Here is a 17,720-nt window from a genome sequence, read left to right on the forward strand (position 1 = left end):
TCAAGGCAAGGTACCCCAACATTTATAGACTGAGATAAACAACTTACATACCACCTTACGTGTTTCAGGACATCTGTTTGTTACCTCCCCTTGTTCCTGATATCTCAGCAACAACCTCCCTACTCTTTGTTCTGTCAAACCAGCTTATCCTGTACCAGACCGGGGTGTATCTGTACTAGAAGCCTTCTGAAATGTATTTCAAATTTACAAGTGTTATTATTTAGCCAAGATCAGGCCTACTCTGGTTCACAGCCTTTGGTTCAGGCCTCAAAGCTTGCATCAAGCCCTATGTTCCAGGCTCTCTTTCTCTCGTCTACATTCCCCTGCCTTTTGATTTTTTTTTTTATGAGCAGGACATTTACCCACCAGAAAAGCATAATGCATGAACTGAGAATGACCCAGTGGGCTAAACACTGTTTCTTGTCCATTTTGCTTTACCCAGCCATACATTCATGCCCCGTGTCCAGTGTTCTGCACGTTCCCTCATACGACATGCGGACAGATTTCTTCAGTCATTTGATCTTAGTCCCATAACGTGGGCCTGGGAATGTTAGGTCCAAGACTTTAGTTGAGAGGTGTAGTCTTAAATTCTTTTTGAAAAACTGAGCTACGCACTAGTACAATATGTTCCACAGTTCTAGGTACATGAGAAGTAAAACAGGAACTGGGAATAGTGACATAAAAAATAAGGACTTCATGCATAAATTTATTGTAATTAGTTAACACACAGGACTGTCCTTCCATGTTACAGATTACCCTTACTGCTGGTTACCATCTTGAAAGCTTCTCTGTTCCATTGGATTGGCCTCAATTATTGTGGCCACACACTGAAGTTGCAATGTTAACAACATTCCTGGTATAACAAGCTAGGTGTGGTGCTCTTTAGGTTTGCATTGCTCTCTGATACACCAGTAGTTAAAGTAGATTCATTTGTTTGTTGTAGATGCTGTCTTCCAGATGACCTACTGAATGGACAGTAACCAATTTATCAAATATTCCTGTCAGGATTCGATATTGGTAACCTGACACTGAACAAAATTGTTTTGACTAACATGTGCCTTAGTTAGAATGCAGTGTCACTGACCCCAAATTTTGAGTGATACTAATAGGAAATCTGTTTATATTAATGGCATGTTATATATAGCAGTGCTATGCTGAGTTGATCAAATTCAAATGCGGGAGGGATGGAGGCAGGGTACATCACAGCTCTAAAGTTACACAGAAGCCTTCTCCCTTTATATACGTTACACCTCTCATTGCATTTGCAATACATTACATCACACATTTTTGCTTTGGCCTGGTTATTTTGCAGGAATGCATTGTCCACACAGTGACCATGATTCGACTTCCTCTTCACCTCATCTCTACATTCTTTGTCCCTAGCTATTGAATTTATAGTAAATAGTTCCCTGGGTGTTCTCCTTTTTATCTGAGTTGGCTCAGGTGTTCTGTCTTCTTAGCCTACAGACCTATTTACTTTTTTATTTAAGACAAATGTTCTATTTTCAGCCTAATCATTTATTTCCTTCCCTAATCCTATCTTCCAAAAAATGAGGCCTCCCTCCATGTGTTAATTACTCATGTCAGGCCAGGCCACAGCTACATTCCTCTGCTTCTTTCTTTTTATATTAGTATTCATTTGATTTGCATTATATTCCTGTCTTTCTGTGCTCCCCTCCTCCAAGTTTATTACCCAGCAGCACATTCCCAAGATTACAGTGGTTGTAATAATTTGAATCACCATTAATATTAGGCTTAAAGTATGAACCAGGATGTGCAAGCTCACCTCCTCTGGTGCAGCCCACCAGGGTGTCTCCATTCCCTAAACAATATTATCCCCAATTGCTTGTTGCTTGGCTATTAGTTGGGCAATGGGCACCAATTGCCCTATTTTCCTTTGTACCAAATTAGCGGTGTTCATGGACAAGGGAGGTCTGGGTGCAAAAAAGATTAGTCACCAGTGACTCCCATTCGGTATTGTCTTGTAAGGAGAAGGCCTTTTCCTGTAACCGTATTGTAAGGCCTAAGGCCTTTGTCTGCAGCCATATTTGGAGAGCAGCAGCCATTAGCCAAGAAGCAGAAAGTCACATCCTCACATTCCATCTAAATGACATTAAAACAATGTAATATTGGGCTGTTAAGAAGGCAATCCTGTCCTAATAGCACCCGCCATCACCAGACAAAGGAACAGATCTTAGGGTGATTAAAGAAAACTTAGTTTGACAGCATTTCTGTGGCAAGGAATCCCTTATCAATAGTTGTGGTTGTGAAAGTCTCATTTCTTTATTGTTTTGTCTTTATGGTCCCCACTTCTCTATTGGTTCTTTGATTGTTTCTCTCTGTTACATATTTAATTTTGCTAGGTGTAAATCAATTAAGGTGGTTGGGTATGATTGGTTAAAGAATTGTTCTACAATATGGTAGGATTGGTCAGAGAATTGTTTAGTAATATTTTAGTTAAATGATTGGTTAAGGTACAGATAAGCAGGACTAAAGTTTCACTACATAAACGGGGGTCCAAGACGGAGACCAGCAGAAGGAACGGAGAATAATGAGAAGGAAAGGCCTGGAAGGAGAAGAAGAACTCACCTCTAAGGCACAGCCTAAGATCAAAGCTGCTAAGAATCCTCTGCACAACCAAGACATGCAACAACCAGAATCCAGATGGGACTGACCTTGCCTGGCCCACAGGGAAACTCCGCCTGTCTGATCAGGACTGGTGAGTATAGCATTGTATGCTTAGCATGTGTATTCTGCTTGGTAATTGTTAATAAATAGAGGCTAAGTAGGATATTACTGAGCACGGCTCTTTCACTGGTAAAAGACCCCTCAAACCCGCAGAGTAAAGGTTAAGCCCTGAGCCTAAATTAACAGGGTTACGCTTGAGCCCGAGGAACATGGCAAGGATCGGTGCCCCTAGAGTATGCGAGTAACAGATAATTTTGTTCATTCACCTGCACGTCCACCAATGTAATATACGCCATCGTATGCCAGCAATGCCCCTCTGCTATGTACATCGGCCAAACTGGACAGTCGCTACGGAAAAGGATAAATGGACACAAATCAGATATTAGGAATGGCAATATACAAAAACCTGTAGGAGAACACTTCAACCTCCCTGGCCACACTATAGCAGACCTTAAGGTGGCCATCCTGCAGCAAAAAAACTTCAGGACCAGACTTCAAAGAAAAACTGCTGAGCTTCAGTTCATCTGCAAATTTGACACCATCAGCTCAGGATTAAACAAAGACTGTGAATGGCTTGCCAATTACAGAACCAGTTTCTCCTCCTTTGGTTTTCACACCTCAACTGCTAGAATAGGGCCTCATCCTCCCTGATTGAACTAACCTCGTTATCTCTAGCTTGCTTGCATATATATACTTGCCCCTGGAAATTTCCACTACATACATCTGAAGAAGTGGGTATTCACCCATGAAAGCTCATGCTCCAAAACGTCTTTTAGTCTATAAGGTGCCACAGGACTCTTGGCTGCTTTTACAGATAATTTTGTGCAGATAACACTGTGTCATAGCCTTTGTCACGTTATCTTTCATCTGCAGACTGGGAGGGCGGGCGGAAGAGCGAGGACAGGGGGCACTCAAGGGAGAGGGCGGAAAGAGGCAGTGTGTGGGGGGGTGGGAAGAGGTGAGGTGGGGTCTTGGGGGAAGGGGCTAAGCAGAGGTTGAGCACCCCAGGGGAAAACTGGAAGTCAGTGCCTGAGGTTGCCACAGTGTCCCTTCTGGCTCGCTCTAAAAGACTTTATGGTGGAGGTGCTTACTTCAGAGTGGGTGGGGAGTTTTGTGTTATTTATTGCATGTGTTGTTATTATTTGCTATCAAAACAGATGGGTTTTATTTACATACGCATCCACGAATTGTTGGGCCTTCTAAAGTACAATTGTTTTGCCTTAGAGAAACACCCAATCTTGTGTATATGCCACAACCTTCAACCTTTCTTTACTAATTTGTTTTTTTCTTTGCCTTTATATTGTTTGCTGCAGTTAGTTTGTTATTTTTTACTTGTATTTGGTTAAACAGTTTGGCAATCTCATGCACATTGTAAATGGTGTACTGTTTCTTCACTAGTCAGGCGGCAGCCCTTAATACCATGAATTACAGGTTCAGAGACAGTTTCTGCTGCGTGGTGGTCAAAATAATTAATATTAATAGTTAACACACACAAACGCGCACACACATATATGCTTACATACATATATATGCCCATAAATACAAACACGTTTCTCATATCACCCCTGTTCCAAATGGATATTACAGATTCATATAATCTTGCAACATACCCAATAATTTCATCTAGATTTTGGAGTCTCCTGTTTTGAAAGACACCAGACTCCACTACAGACTTTTGCCCAGCCCTTGAGTCTTATGCACAATCCCGATAAGATGCTAGTATATCAATTAACAAAGAAATATACAGCAATAATATAGTTGCTTTTACACAGTAGCCAAATTCATCTATATTTCAGTGACAAAAATTTAAAGTCACAGGCAAATGAACTTTGCTCAGTAATTAGGGCTGTCAAGCGATTAAAAAAATTAATCGCAATTAATCACGTGATTAATTGCACTGTTAAACAACAATAGAATACTATTTATTTTAAATATTTTTGCATGTTTACTACATTTTCAAATATATAAATTTCAATTACAACACAGAATACAAAGTGTACAGTGCTCTCTTTACTTTTGATTACAAGTATTTGCACTATAATAACAAAAAAACATATTTGTCAATTCACCTCTTACAAGTACTGTAGTGCAATCTCTTTATCATGAAAGTTGAACTTACAAATATAGAATTATGTACAAAAAAATCCACATTCAAAAGTAAAACAATGTAAAACTTTAGAGCCTACAAGTCCACTCAGTCCTACTTCTTGTTCAGCCAATCGCTAAGACAAACAAGACTGGTTACAATTTGCAGGAGATAATGCTGCCGGCTTCTTGTTTACAGTGTCACCTGAAAGTGAGAACAGGCATTCACATGACACTGTTGTAACCAGCGTTGCAAGATATTTATGTGCCAGATGCGCTAAAGGTTCATATGTCCCTTCATGCTTCAACCACCATTCCAGAGGACATGCGTCAATGCTGATGATGGGTTCTGCTTGATAACGATCCAAAGCAGGGTGGGCTGACGCATGTTCATTTTCATCATCTGAGTCAGATGCCACCAGTAGAAGGTCGATTTTCTTTTTTGGTGGTTTACGTTCTGTAGTTTCTGCATCAGAGTGAATTTTAAATACAGGTCTATGCAAACACTTTGAAGGTATTAAACTTTCATGACACTTGGTTGTATTTGGAATTCAAAAGTGGAAACCTGTTGAAATTATGTGGTTAACTTTAACATTTTGCAACATAACCAGATATAGTATATATTGTTATATTTTTTAACATTTTTGTTATAACATTTTTATAACTATATTTTAATATTTAGTAAAGGCCAAACAAGAAATCAACATTTTGTTAATATTACTTTTGCATTAATGTTGAGGTTTCCCTTTATATTTTTAACTTTGAATAAAACACCTGTGATTAATAAATGAGAATTATTTTTGTTTGTAATTGCATTATTTGTTGAGGCAAAAATATATGCACATATATATAACTGAGGCCATTTTAAGTTTTGCAAAAAAATTAATTGGTATTATGATGGTTATATGGCAACCATTATTTTAAAATAGTGCACTACTACGTATATTTTAAAAAAGGATATCATTGACTTTTTCTGTAAAAAAAATTAAAACAAACAGACAAAAATGGTCATGTGACATACATAATATACAACACAGGACAACATACATGACAAACAAAGCAAACATACAATTATTTTAAAAAATGTTATTAAATGAAAATAAGAAAAGCCCATATTTCAAATATAAATCAGGGATTAGGATTAGAGGTAGAGTTTACATTTCTGTTGGTTGGCAACCATCTCTTCAAGAAAATTAGAAGTATTTCCAGCTGTTGCACTCCTGAAGGGTTAAAATAATTAATTCACTGGGCTTATTTAAAGTAAAGTTTTTACCTTGTTTTCTCTTTGTTGTTTTGTTTTGTTTTCGGTTTCTTCCTCTTTTTCAGCAGTTGAGGTTCCTGTAATGACTATCACTTTTAACTTTTAAAACAAAGTAAAAAGCAGGGGAAAAGGAGAAGTACAGCCTAGGAATGGAGAGAAGCATGAGCCAAGAGAAACGAACTCTGTCAAGTTATCTTAAAGTACGGGCAGCAAAAGCAAATTTAGTAAACTGAGAGAGGATATAAAAGAAAAATTAACTGATATGTAAAATATTTGAGAAAGAAGATAATATTAATAACTCTGAGCTTGGAGTGGGGCTCCATGGGTTAAAGCAGGGAGTTGGAAACCTATATTCCTGGTTTTTATCCTGGCTCTGAGAGGAGAGTGGGGATTGTTACCTGCTCTTGCAAAACCTGAATTTGTTCCCCCAGTGTCTGTTGCTTTTGTCTGCATGTCAAATGGATTGCAGGAGTGCCCTTCCCTGCTGCTGTTAACCATTTCTGGGCAAAGTCATGTGTTAATGTATCAATTCTAGGTGTTAACCTTCTCACTCTTGGTTTTTCACCTTGACATTCTTTTTTATCCACTCCCTTCCGATCATATCACAGGTCCTGTCTTCTGATGTGGTCTGTTAACTCTTCTATTTTTACCCTCCTCTGATTTACCAATTTAGTGAAAGTATAGTTTGCTACTTTTTCCTCCTGTGCACTTACTTGGTCATTCCCAGTGTCCCCTTTGCAACACCAATTCCGATCATCCCCTATTCCATCTTTAAATTTTGTCAGGGCCACCTTTTTTCATTTCTGTCCCCCCTTCTTCAGGTGCTATGAAAGTACCCAAAGTCTGTTGTTGACTCTCAACATTTATATTAGGGGATGGCACTTCCCTTTTTTGCAATTTAGGCTTGAATAGAGACTGGGAATGGCTGAGCCATTACACACATTGAATCTATTCCCCATGTTAGGTATTCTCACACCTCTTGTTAAACTGTCTGTAATGGGTTATCTTGATTATCACTAGAAAAGTTTTTTCTCTTAATTAATTAGCCTCTTAGAGTTGGAAGGGCACCTCCCACCTTTTCATGTTCTCTGTGTGTGTGTGTATATATATCTCCTTACTATATGCTCCATTCTATGCATCCGATGAGGTGGGCTGTAGCCCACAAAAGTTTATGCTCGAATATATTTGTTAGTCTCTAAGGTGCCACAAGTACTCCTGTTCTTTTTGTTACCAGATGAGCTCCTCTCTGCTGTTGGATTCTAATCTGTGTGTTGATTCTGCCTTCCAAATCCCAACTATCCAAATATCTGACCTATAACAGATTTATAGTTCTTACACTCTTTTATGCATAAAGGAATAAAGCTTTCTCCCTGTGAAGCTGGAGAGTATGTACTCCTTGTTTTAGAAAGATGAAATTTTTAGTTCCCAGTGTTACAGAAAATTCTGGTAAGCAAATTCTTACTAGGACAGAGGAGGGGAACGAAACTGTTGCGCCCTTGTTCCTTCTCCTTTTTCAAAACTGCTGCTGTTTCTATGCTCTGGGGTTGGGAAATGAGCTATATCCAGGACTGGAGATTTGTCTGGTTAATTTTGAGAAGTTATGGAAGAACTACAGTAAAAATGCAAATAAAACTCTCCTAACATATTATGCTGGAGAATGTTGCTATCTATCAGAAAGCAAGTCTTTGATCTATGAACAGTCAGAGACCTTGCTGAAGCTGATGGATGTGCTTGTCGCTTTTCGTTCTGGCTAAACAGAAGAAGCAATTAAGCTCCTCTGTGGAGAAAGGTACCTGAAACAACAGAAGCTACCACCCAAATAATTGGACTACATGGGAGGGCCTGAACAAAAATAACTCATGAAGAATAAGAAGGTTTTCCCTGGGACAGACTGCAAATGCAGGGACTGGGGCACTGATAGATAAAGCTGTGTGAGTCTGAGTGTGTCATAAGAAGAGAGAAAGTGATCAGATAGTGAGAGAAACAGTGTGAATGTGTCCCTGGGGAGAAGCCGAGAGAGCGAGCTTTTTTTGGGCAGAGGGCTGGCTGGAAAAAGGCTGGGAAATTGTGAGCAAGGAAACTGCCTTCTGCTGTGTTCAGAGAAACAGAATTTTGTACATTCTTCCTAAATAAAAAGGATTGCACCAAAGAAAATACCAGACTCCATCATCTTAACAGAAACAACCTGGCAATGCCTGAATAGCGGCTAACCACTCAGACCAAGGCAACAATATCTTTGTGAACCCCATTGGCTGGGGCCAGATTCAGCTTTTAGCCACATCAGCATAAATCCAGTGTGATTTCAGTGAATTACTCCCAACTTGGACTGGGTCTCTGGCCACTCAGGCATGTCCTCATGGGCCATTCCCTTCTTTATGTTAGTCTCTTTCACATGTGTACTTAGTGCTTGCAGTCCATGGCTCTTCTTCCCCAACAAGTGCCTCAGGAGGCACCCACAGAAATAGCATCCTCTACTGGCTGCTACTATATCACTCTGTGACTCGTCACATAAAGAGAACCATTGATCAGCGGCCTTAGCTGCAGCCTGATTCTTGATTGTTTCCCAAATGTTCTGCAGATGTGGATCCCCAGGCCTGGTATCTCTCTCCTCTGCAGTCCTGCTTCAATCACATGAGTGTATATGTGTGTGTGTGTGTGAAGATGAAAGGAGGCTGGGGACTTGGAGCAGATGCATTTGTCTGAAGGGGGATTGGACACAGATGGATTTGTTTGGGGAGAGAAAAATGATGGTTCTGTTTGTGTGTAGTGGGCTGGGGGACTGATGGGTTTTTGTGCATGACAGGGTAGAGGAAGTGCTGAGTTTGTGGTAGGTTGGGGGTGGAACTGGTGAATTCTTGTGGTGGTTGGGATGGAGGGAGCGGGATTTGATAGAAATAATTATTGTCTATGGTCACACACTGTAACTTTCATATGGATCTTTTGTAAAGTTCTGAGAGCCTCTCGGAAGCTTTTGTCCAGGCTGCCTCAGCCTACCAGTTTGGTCAAATGACACCAGAGTGGCTAAGATCATAATCTGGCCCCAGAAATCCACATTGTTTACATTACTGTTAGATGCCTGCTTTCTATTAGCCCTCTATACAGCTCAGGGTTACACTGTATGGTTGTCAGGATTCTGTATTATCATTTATATTGCAATAGCATCTAGAAGTCCCAGTTAGTGCCCCATTATGCCAGGAGCTGTACAGACAAGTAAAGCAATGGCCATCCCTACCCTAGAAATACTACACTCAAAACTTTTCAATGAAATGTATTCAGGTATCTCCAGTAAATCCATCCATTACCCATCATATCAGTCTCACCCAACACCAGCATCACAAATGATCACACTGCAACATTCATGTTGGAGAATAATTAAGAAGCCTGGTCTCTGCCTGGTATCCACAACACAGCATGTCATACTACAAGCAGACACTTAAATCTAGCCACAGAAATAGACCTATAGTTCTTGTGACCATGCATTTGAGGAGGGCATTCCTAAACCTTCCTGCAGCTGGATCTGCACTTCAGGATACACATAGTTAGCTGAGGAGGATTTGGACTGATGTTTGCTGTTCTGGTGATGTGAAGAAACTGTGACACATGGGCGATGGCCCTCCATAGCTTCTCAGTTGGGGGCTGTAACACTAAGGCCTGGTCTACACTACGCATTTATACCGAATTTAGCAGAGTTAAACCGATTTAACCCTGCACCCGTCCACACAATGAAGCCCTTCATATTGATATAAAGGGCTCTTAAAACTGATTTCTGTACTCCTCCCTGACGAGGGGAATAGCGCTGAAATCGGTATTGCCATGTTGGATTAGGGTTAGTGTGATCGCAATTTGACGGTATTGGCCTCCGGGTGGTATCCCACAGTGCATCATTGTGACCGCTCTGGAAAGCCATCTGAACTCGGATGCACTGGTCAGGTAGACAGGGAAAGCCCAACGAACTTTTGAATTTCATTTCCTGTTTGGCCGGCGTGGAGAGCTCATCAGCACAGGTGACCACGCAGAGCTCATAAGCACAGGTAACAATGCAGTCTCCTGAGAATCAAAAAAGAGCTCCAGCATGGACCGCACGGGAGGTACTGGATTAGATCGCTGTATGGTGAGCAGATTCCGTGCTAACAGAACTCCATTCCAAAAGACGAAATGAAAAAATATTTGAAAAAATTTCCAAGGCCATGATGCAGAAAGGCCACACCAGGGACTCAGTACAGTGCCGTGTGAAAGTTAAGGAGCTCAGACAAGCCTACTAGAAAACCAAAGAAGCAAACGGAAGGTCTGGGGAAGGGCCAAAAGCATGCCACTTCTACACTGAGCTGCATGGAATTCTTGGGGGGTCCGCCACCACTACCCCACCCCTGTCTGTGGATTCCGAGGTGAGGGTGGTAATCTCAGCCATGGCTGAGGATTCTGTGGACAGGGAAGATGAGGAGAAGGACGAGCTTGCAGAGAACACACAGCGCTCCGTTCTCCTCAACAGCCAGAAGCTTTTTCTCACCTTGACAGAATTACTCTCCCAGCCCTCCCAAGCCACTATCCCACATAATGAAGCCATGGAAGGGACCTCTGGTGAGTGCACCTTTGTAAATATAAAACATGGTTTAAAAGCAAGCATTTTTTAATGATTAATTTGCCCTGAGGACTTGGGATGCATTCGCAGCCAGTACAGTTACTGGAAAAGTCTGTTAACATGTCTGGGGATGGAGCGGAAATCCTCCAGGGACATCTCCATGAAGCTATCCTGGAGGTACTCCAAAAGCCTTTGCAGAAGGTTTCTGGGCAGGGCAGCCTTATTCCATCCTCCATGGTAGGACACATGACCACGCCATGCATGTAGCAAGTAATCTGGTATCATTGCATGACAAAGCCCAGCTGTGTATGGTCCCGGTGTTTGCGGGCATTCAAGCAACATCCGTTCTTTATCTCGCTGTGTTATCCTCAGGAGAGTGATAACGTTCATGGTAACCTGGTTGAAATTCAGGCATTTAATTATAGGGACAGAGATGGTCATTCCTACTGGGCTGTTTGCCTGTTGCTTAAAAGAAATCCTTCCTTGCAGGTAGCCAAGCAGGGGGAAGGGGGGCAGGTGATTGGCGCTGAGCTTTTTCATGTTTGGCTAGCAGGGATCTTCCCTGCTACCAGCCACGCAGTGGGGGAGGGAGGGTGTTTAGCAGTGATCTTCCATGATACTAGCCACACGGTGCGAGTAGGGGTAAAGCGATCATCCCAGAGAATTGGATGGGGGAGTGGTTTCTGCTGCTACATGTTAACAGGAAAGAAGCAGCACTGAACGGGTTTTGCTTGCTATTTGATAAAGGAGGTTGCTGGATATATGAAGGCTGCAGAAGCCAGAAGACCATGGCTTACCATAGCCGCATGCAAGCTGAATTCTGCTGCCTGGACCTGTGTCTGTGATCTCTCTAACACCAGAGCCGCAGGCACTCAATATTAAGATGCAAAATGCGACCTTGTAGTGAAATCACATGTGCTATGTAAGGTGAATAGTGTTGTTCACCATGAAAGAGTATAAGCATTGTTCTGTAAAATGTATCTTTTAAAATACTTCTCTCTCTTTTTTCCCTCCCTCATGCAGCTGCACATTTTTCAAGCCTCCCTACTCCATCCCGAAGGCTATCTCAGATAAGGCGGAGGAAAAAAAAGACGTGAGATGAAATGTTCTCGGAAATCATGGAAGTGACCCGCAATGAAAGAGCTCATCTGAATGAGTGGAAGGACGTGGTATCAAATTACAGGAAAGATGCCAGTGAACGTGAGGACAGGAGGGACCAATGTGAGGACAGGAGGGACCAACATGGGGAGAGAAGAGATGCTCGAGTTGAGAGGTGGCGGCAGGAAGATTAGAGGTGTAGGCAGGAAGCTCAGCGATGGCGGCATGCAACTCTGGGGCTGCTGCATGATCAAACTGACATGCTCCGGCGTCTGGTGGAGCTTCAGGAAGAGCAGCAGGGTCACAGAATGCCACTGCAACCCCTGTGTAACCACCTTCACCACTCACCATATTCCATATCTTCCTCACCCAGACGTGTAAGAATGCGTGGGGGAAGGCTTCATGCACCCGCCCACTCCACCCCCATGGATAGCCCAGCCAAAAGGTTGTCATTACTTTGAAATTCTTTTAGTGGCCTTTTCCTTCCCTCCTATCCTCCTCCCAAACCACACCCGCTACCTTGTCAGTTCTCTCTCTTTTTTTATAATGAATTAATAAAGAATACATGCTTTTTAAACGATAGTGACTTTATTTCCTTAAGCAAGCTGTAATCAAAGGGGGAGGGTGGGTTGCTTACAGGGAATGAGTCTATCAAGTGGGGGGGTTCATCAAGGGGAAACAAACACAGCAGTCACACCGTACCCTGGCCCGTGATGAAACTTGTTTTCAAAGCTTCTCTGATGCGCACCGCTTTGTGTTGTGCTCTTCTAATCACCCTGGTGTCTGGCTGCGCTTAATCAGTGGCCAAGTGATTTGCCTCAGCCTCCCACCCCACCATAAAGGTCTCCCCCTTACTCTCACAGAGATTGTGTAGCACACAGCAAGCAGCAATAACAAAGGAGACATTGGTTTGGCTGAGGTCTGAGCGAGTCAGTAATGTGCGCCAGTGCGCCTTTAAACAGCCAAATGCACATTCTACCACCATTCTGCACGTGCTCAGCCTGTAGTCGAACAACTCCTGACTACTGTCCAGGCTGCCTGTGCATGGCTTCATGAGCCATGGTATCAAATGTTTGGCTGGGTCCCCCAGGATAACTACAGGCATTTCAACATCTCCAACTGTTATTTTCTGGTCTGGAAAGTAATTTCCTTGCTGCAGCCGTTTAAACAGAGTAGTGTTCCTGAAGATGTGAGCGTCATGAACTCTTCCTGGCCATCCCACGTGGATGTTGGTGAAACGTCCCTTGTGATCCACCAGTACTTGCAGCACCATTGAAAAGTACCCCTTGCAGTTTACTTACTGGGTGCTCTGGTGCCAAGATAGGGATATGGGTTCCATCTATCGCCCCTGTCATAACCTTAGTCCCAGATTTGGACCTTAGCATCCAAAATATGGGGGTTAGCATGAAAACCTCCAAGCTTAGTTACCAGCTTGGACCTGGTACTTGCTGCCACCACCCAAAAAATTAGAGTGTTTTGGGGCACTCTGGTCCCCCTGAAAAACCTTCCCTGGGACCCCAAGACCCAAATCCCTTGAGTCTCACAACAAAGGGAAATAATCCTTTTTCCCTTCCCCCTTCCAGGTGCTCCTGGAGAGATACACAGACACAAGCTCTGTGAAACTACACAGAGTGACTCCCCCTCTCTGTTCCCAGTCCTGGAAACCAAAAGCACTTTCCTATTCCCCCATAGGGAATGCAAAATCAGGCTAGCAAATCCAACACACAGATCTCCCCGATTTCTTCCTCCCACCAATTCCCTGGTGAGTACAGACTCAATTTCCCTGAAATTTCCCAGTAAAGAAAACTTCAACAGGTCTTAAAAGAAAGCTTTATATAAAAAAGAAAGGAAAAATACATACAAATGGTCTCTCTGTATTAAGGTGATAAAATACAGGGTCGATTGCTTAAAAGAATATTGAATAAACAGCCTTATTCAAAAAGAATACAAATCAAAGCACTCCAGCACTTATATTCATGCAAATACCAAAGAAAAGAAACCATATAACTTACTATCTGATCTCTTTGTCCTTACACTTAGAAACAGAAGACTAGAAAGCAGAAACTACTTCTCCAAAGCTCAGAGAAAGCAGGCAGACAGAAAACAAAGACCTCAGACACAAAATTCCCTCCACCCAAAGTTGAAAAAATCCGGTTTCCTGATTGGTCCTCTGGTCAGGTGCTTCAGGTGAAAGAGACATTAACCCTTAGCTATCTGTTTATGACAGCCCCACCACAGTTAGGGAATCCCACTGCAGCAAAGCCATCCACTATGACCTGCTCATTTACCAGAGTCACAATCTTTCGTAGCTTAATGATTGCTTTGGCTACTTGCATCACAGTAGCCCCCACAGTAGATTTTCCCACTCCAAACTGATTCCCGACTGACCAATAGCTGTCTGACATTGCGCACGTCCAGACTAACCCGCGGCATCGGCGGGTTAAAATCGATTGCTCGGGGATCGATATATCGCGTCTAGTCTGGACGCGATGTATCGATCCCCGAGCGCGCTTACATCGATTCCGGAACTCCATCAACCCGAACGGAGTTCCGGAATCGACAGGGAGAGCCGCAGACATCGATGCCGCGCCGTCCAGACGGGTGAGTACCTCGATTTTAGAAATTCGACTTCAGCTACGTTATTCCCGTAGCTGAAGTTGCGTATCTAAAATCGATTTTAATACCTAGTCTGGACGTGGCCATTGCAAGCTTCCAGAGGGCTATTGCTACCCATTTCTCAACTGTGAGGGCTGCTCTCATCTTGGTATTCTGGCATTTCAGGGCAGGGGGAAGCAAGTCACAAAGTTCCATGAAAGTGCCCTTACGCATGCGAAAGTTTTGCAGCCACTGCGAATCATCCCAAACCTGCAAAATTATGCAGTCCCACCAGTCTGTGCTTGTTTCCCGGGCCCAAAATCGGCGTTCAATGTCTAGAACCTGTCCCATTACCAGCAGGATCTCCAAAGCGCAGGGGCCCGTGGTTTGAGAGAATTCTGTGTCCATGTCCTCATCACTCTCATCGCCGTGCTGCCGTAACTGCCTCCTCCTTGCCTGGTTTTGCAGGTCCTGGTTCAGCATAGACTGCACGATAATGTGCGAGGTGTTTACAACGTCCATGATTGCTGTTTTGAGCTCAGCAGGGTCCACGCATGCTGTGCTATGATGTTTGCACAGTTCACCCAGGAAAAAAGGCGAGAAACGGTTGTCTGCTGCTTTAATGGAGGGAGAGGTGAGGCTGTACCCAGAACCACCCGTGACAATGTTTTTTGCCCCATCAGGCACTGGGATCTCAACCCAGAATTCCAAGGGTGGGGGAGACTGCGGGAATATGGGATAGCTATGGATAGCTACCCACAGTGCAACGCTCTGGAAATCGACACCAGCCTCAGTACATGGAAGCACACCGCCGAATTAATGTGCTTAGTGTGGCCGCATGCACTCGACTTTATACAATCTGTTTTAAAAAACTGGCTTCTGTAAAATCGGTATAATCCCGTGGTGTAGACATACCCTAAGTATTACCTAGATAGCTCTTCTTTAATCCAGAGCAAAGAGGCAAAACCTTAACCACACAAATTGACTGTGATGTGTGAAATTAAAAAAAAAAAATCCAGCTTTACTCTGGATACTGTTTCTCATACAAACTGTCTAACACAATGCCACGCAATGAAATAGTATGTTTCAGAGAGATAGAATAGCAGTGTGGTGGGGACAGGGTACATGTATTAATCTTTCATTTGAAGTGAGATGTGGAGAGTCCCTCTGTTGGATACACAGGAAGGCTTTTCCAGATGACAGGAACTGCGGGAGGAGAGAGCTCTCACACCCTCAGTGGCTAGATTGTGTCACAGGACAGTGAGGAGGCTGAAACAGCAATAATAGGAGAGAAAAGCAAGATTTCCTTCCTCTTTAACTCTCACTTACAGTAATTCAAGATCAACTCTAGATTCCCTCCGCCGCGGCCCTCCCCCCGCAAAACCCAACCCCTCATGAGTTCTGTACAAAGAGGAAGTCTTTAACTGCTCTGTCCAGAGGTGCCATCTCTGTGGATGCTCTGGGGCTCAAGCACCAACCAAAAAATATAGGGGGTGCTCAGCACCCACAGGGCCAGATTAAGCTTTCAGTGTCTTCCACTCACATTCCAGAAGTGACCATGTTTCCTCTTGCAGAGAAGAGCAGGTTGCCCCTGATGTTCAAGGAGGCTTTCAGGACAGTGCAACCAAATGTAAATTAAAGCAGCCCTCTGGCTTCTCTCGCTTACACCTGGGACTGGAGCCCTGCCAGCCCTAGCATTCAGGAGCCTTCAAAAGTGGTATACAGCCTTCTGGGTCCATCCCAGACTGCACTGCACTGAGCTGAGCTTAGCACAGCCTAGAATCAAGGCCAGGGTCAGCCAATGAGAGCATGTTGTGATGATGCAATGTGATACCTGCTGTAGAGCTATGATGGGGTTGGGGGCTCTGTGAATCACATGGAACAAGAACTATCCTTCATACACTTTCATAATTTAGTTCAATTGCTTTTCATTCTGACTCCTCAAGAAACTAATTTGATTCTCCATGTGACACTCTATGGGGTTCATTTGGGCGGTGGCCTGGGCAGCCACAGAGGATGCCTTTTCTGTTCTGCCTTCATACGTTTGGTTCAGGTTCCCTGCCTGTAACAAGTGCTGTCCACTGGCCGGCAGGCCCATAGGTCTCTCTGCAAGCCAGGCTATGTAACACTCCTACTGGTTTTCACACCGCATCTTTCAGGTTGTGCAGCACACTTAACACTTCTGTTTGTTCTACAAACAATTTTATTTTAACCTTTTGGTACGAAGACACTGCATGTGTTTGATAAGAACCAGGAAATGAAAAGTTAAATGAAAGAGAAAAAGAGAGATGTGGCACTTCCTTCTGAATTGCACGTAAATAGTGGTTGGCTGGCTAGAAACATTTTTTTGTAATACAAATATGGGCATTAACTTCAGCTATTATCTAAATTATGGAGTGAGCTCTGCACAGAACCAATTTCATGTGGAGAGCACTTCTCCATAGCTGCACTTTTCTTCATGTGCACCCACATTCTAGTATGCAAAGGAACAAAAACTCATGTGTATCTTAAGTGCACAAGTAGCCATGTTAAATCAAAACTTACCCTAGTCATATGCAGGCCTCAGAAGCATGTGGAATAGTTGGGTCCTGGGCTGAAATAACTCTTGTGCATACTCCCAGACACTGAAAGCCATGGGAACAGGGGAAAGAGCAGCATTGCCACTCGTGTGAAATATTCTAGTTTACTTGAGAAACATATCAGATCCTGGCCACTTGTTTCTACCTTGTTCACAAGGTTCATAGTTTGCCATCACAACAGAGAGGTAAAATCATTGTGATGTGGAGCCCTGACTCCATATGTGAAACTCATGGTCAGAAGATTTAGAGGGATGGAATTCTCTGCTCCCTCTATAAAGGCAGAAGGCAAAAGTTAGCTCTGGCCAGCTTCATTTAAATGAATTATAATATTGTTTACCCAGAATTCCATCTATTGACTTGTGTCGCTTTCGCAGGAATTTGTTTGTTTTGATTGTACAAAACTGAGGCTCTTTTACAGTTAAAGTGCAGCTCGCGAAGCACCTCCATGTCCCCCCATTCTCCACCTGCCAGATTGTGGGGGGGGGGCACTTGCGGCTTCTGCCAGAGATGACAGGGGCTGCTACTTTAGCTCTGTGGGGAAAGGCAGCAGCAAAAGCAGGAGCTCTCCCTGCAGATCCCAGCTGTTTGCTGCTGCCTCTCCCCATGGTCACAGCTCCCAGCTTCCCTGTTCCAGCAGCTGCCATGCAGGGAGGGGGCCTACTGGCACCATGTGACCAAGTGGGGTCAGCAAACCCTGGCAAAAATCTGGAGGGACAAGTGTCCCCATGTGCCCCCCAGCACATGTCATCTCCGGCTTCTGCACAGCGGGGAGGAGGGTCTTGGGGCTTCAGCCATGTGGGGTGTGCCTGCCAGGGCTTGGGGCTTCAGCAGGAGT

The 17,720-nt window shown here is 43.5% G+C and overlaps 1 protein-coding gene and 1 long non-coding RNA gene across 2 annotated transcripts in view; one reads left to right on the top strand and one right to left on the bottom strand.

The window, feature by feature from the left end:
• Positions 1-13,054, top strand: part of LOC127044377 (uncharacterized) — a 564,702-nt gene extending 551,648 nt beyond the window's left edge. The window contains exon 3 of the mRNA XM_050939169.1: positions 12,631-13,054. The gene's annotated coding sequence lies outside the window, so the exon portion shown is untranslated. The remainder of the gene's footprint in view (positions 1-12,630) is intronic.
• Positions 4,633-17,363, bottom strand: LOC127044389 (uncharacterized). Its single transcript, XR_007772475.1, has 3 exons — positions 16,851-17,363; positions 6,047-6,111; positions 4,633-5,338 (listed from the first exon to the last, which is right to left on the bottom strand). It is a non-coding gene; the product is annotated as an uncharacterized LOC127044389 (long non-coding RNA).
• Between the last annotated feature and the right edge of the window lie 357 nt (positions 17,364-17,720).

Source organism: Gopherus flavomarginatus, chromosome 2, assembly GCF_025201925.1.
Source record: "Gopherus flavomarginatus isolate rGopFla2 chromosome 2, rGopFla2.mat.asm, whole genome shotgun sequence".
Lineage (NCBI taxonomy): Eukaryota > Metazoa > Chordata > Testudines > Testudinidae > Gopherus > Gopherus flavomarginatus.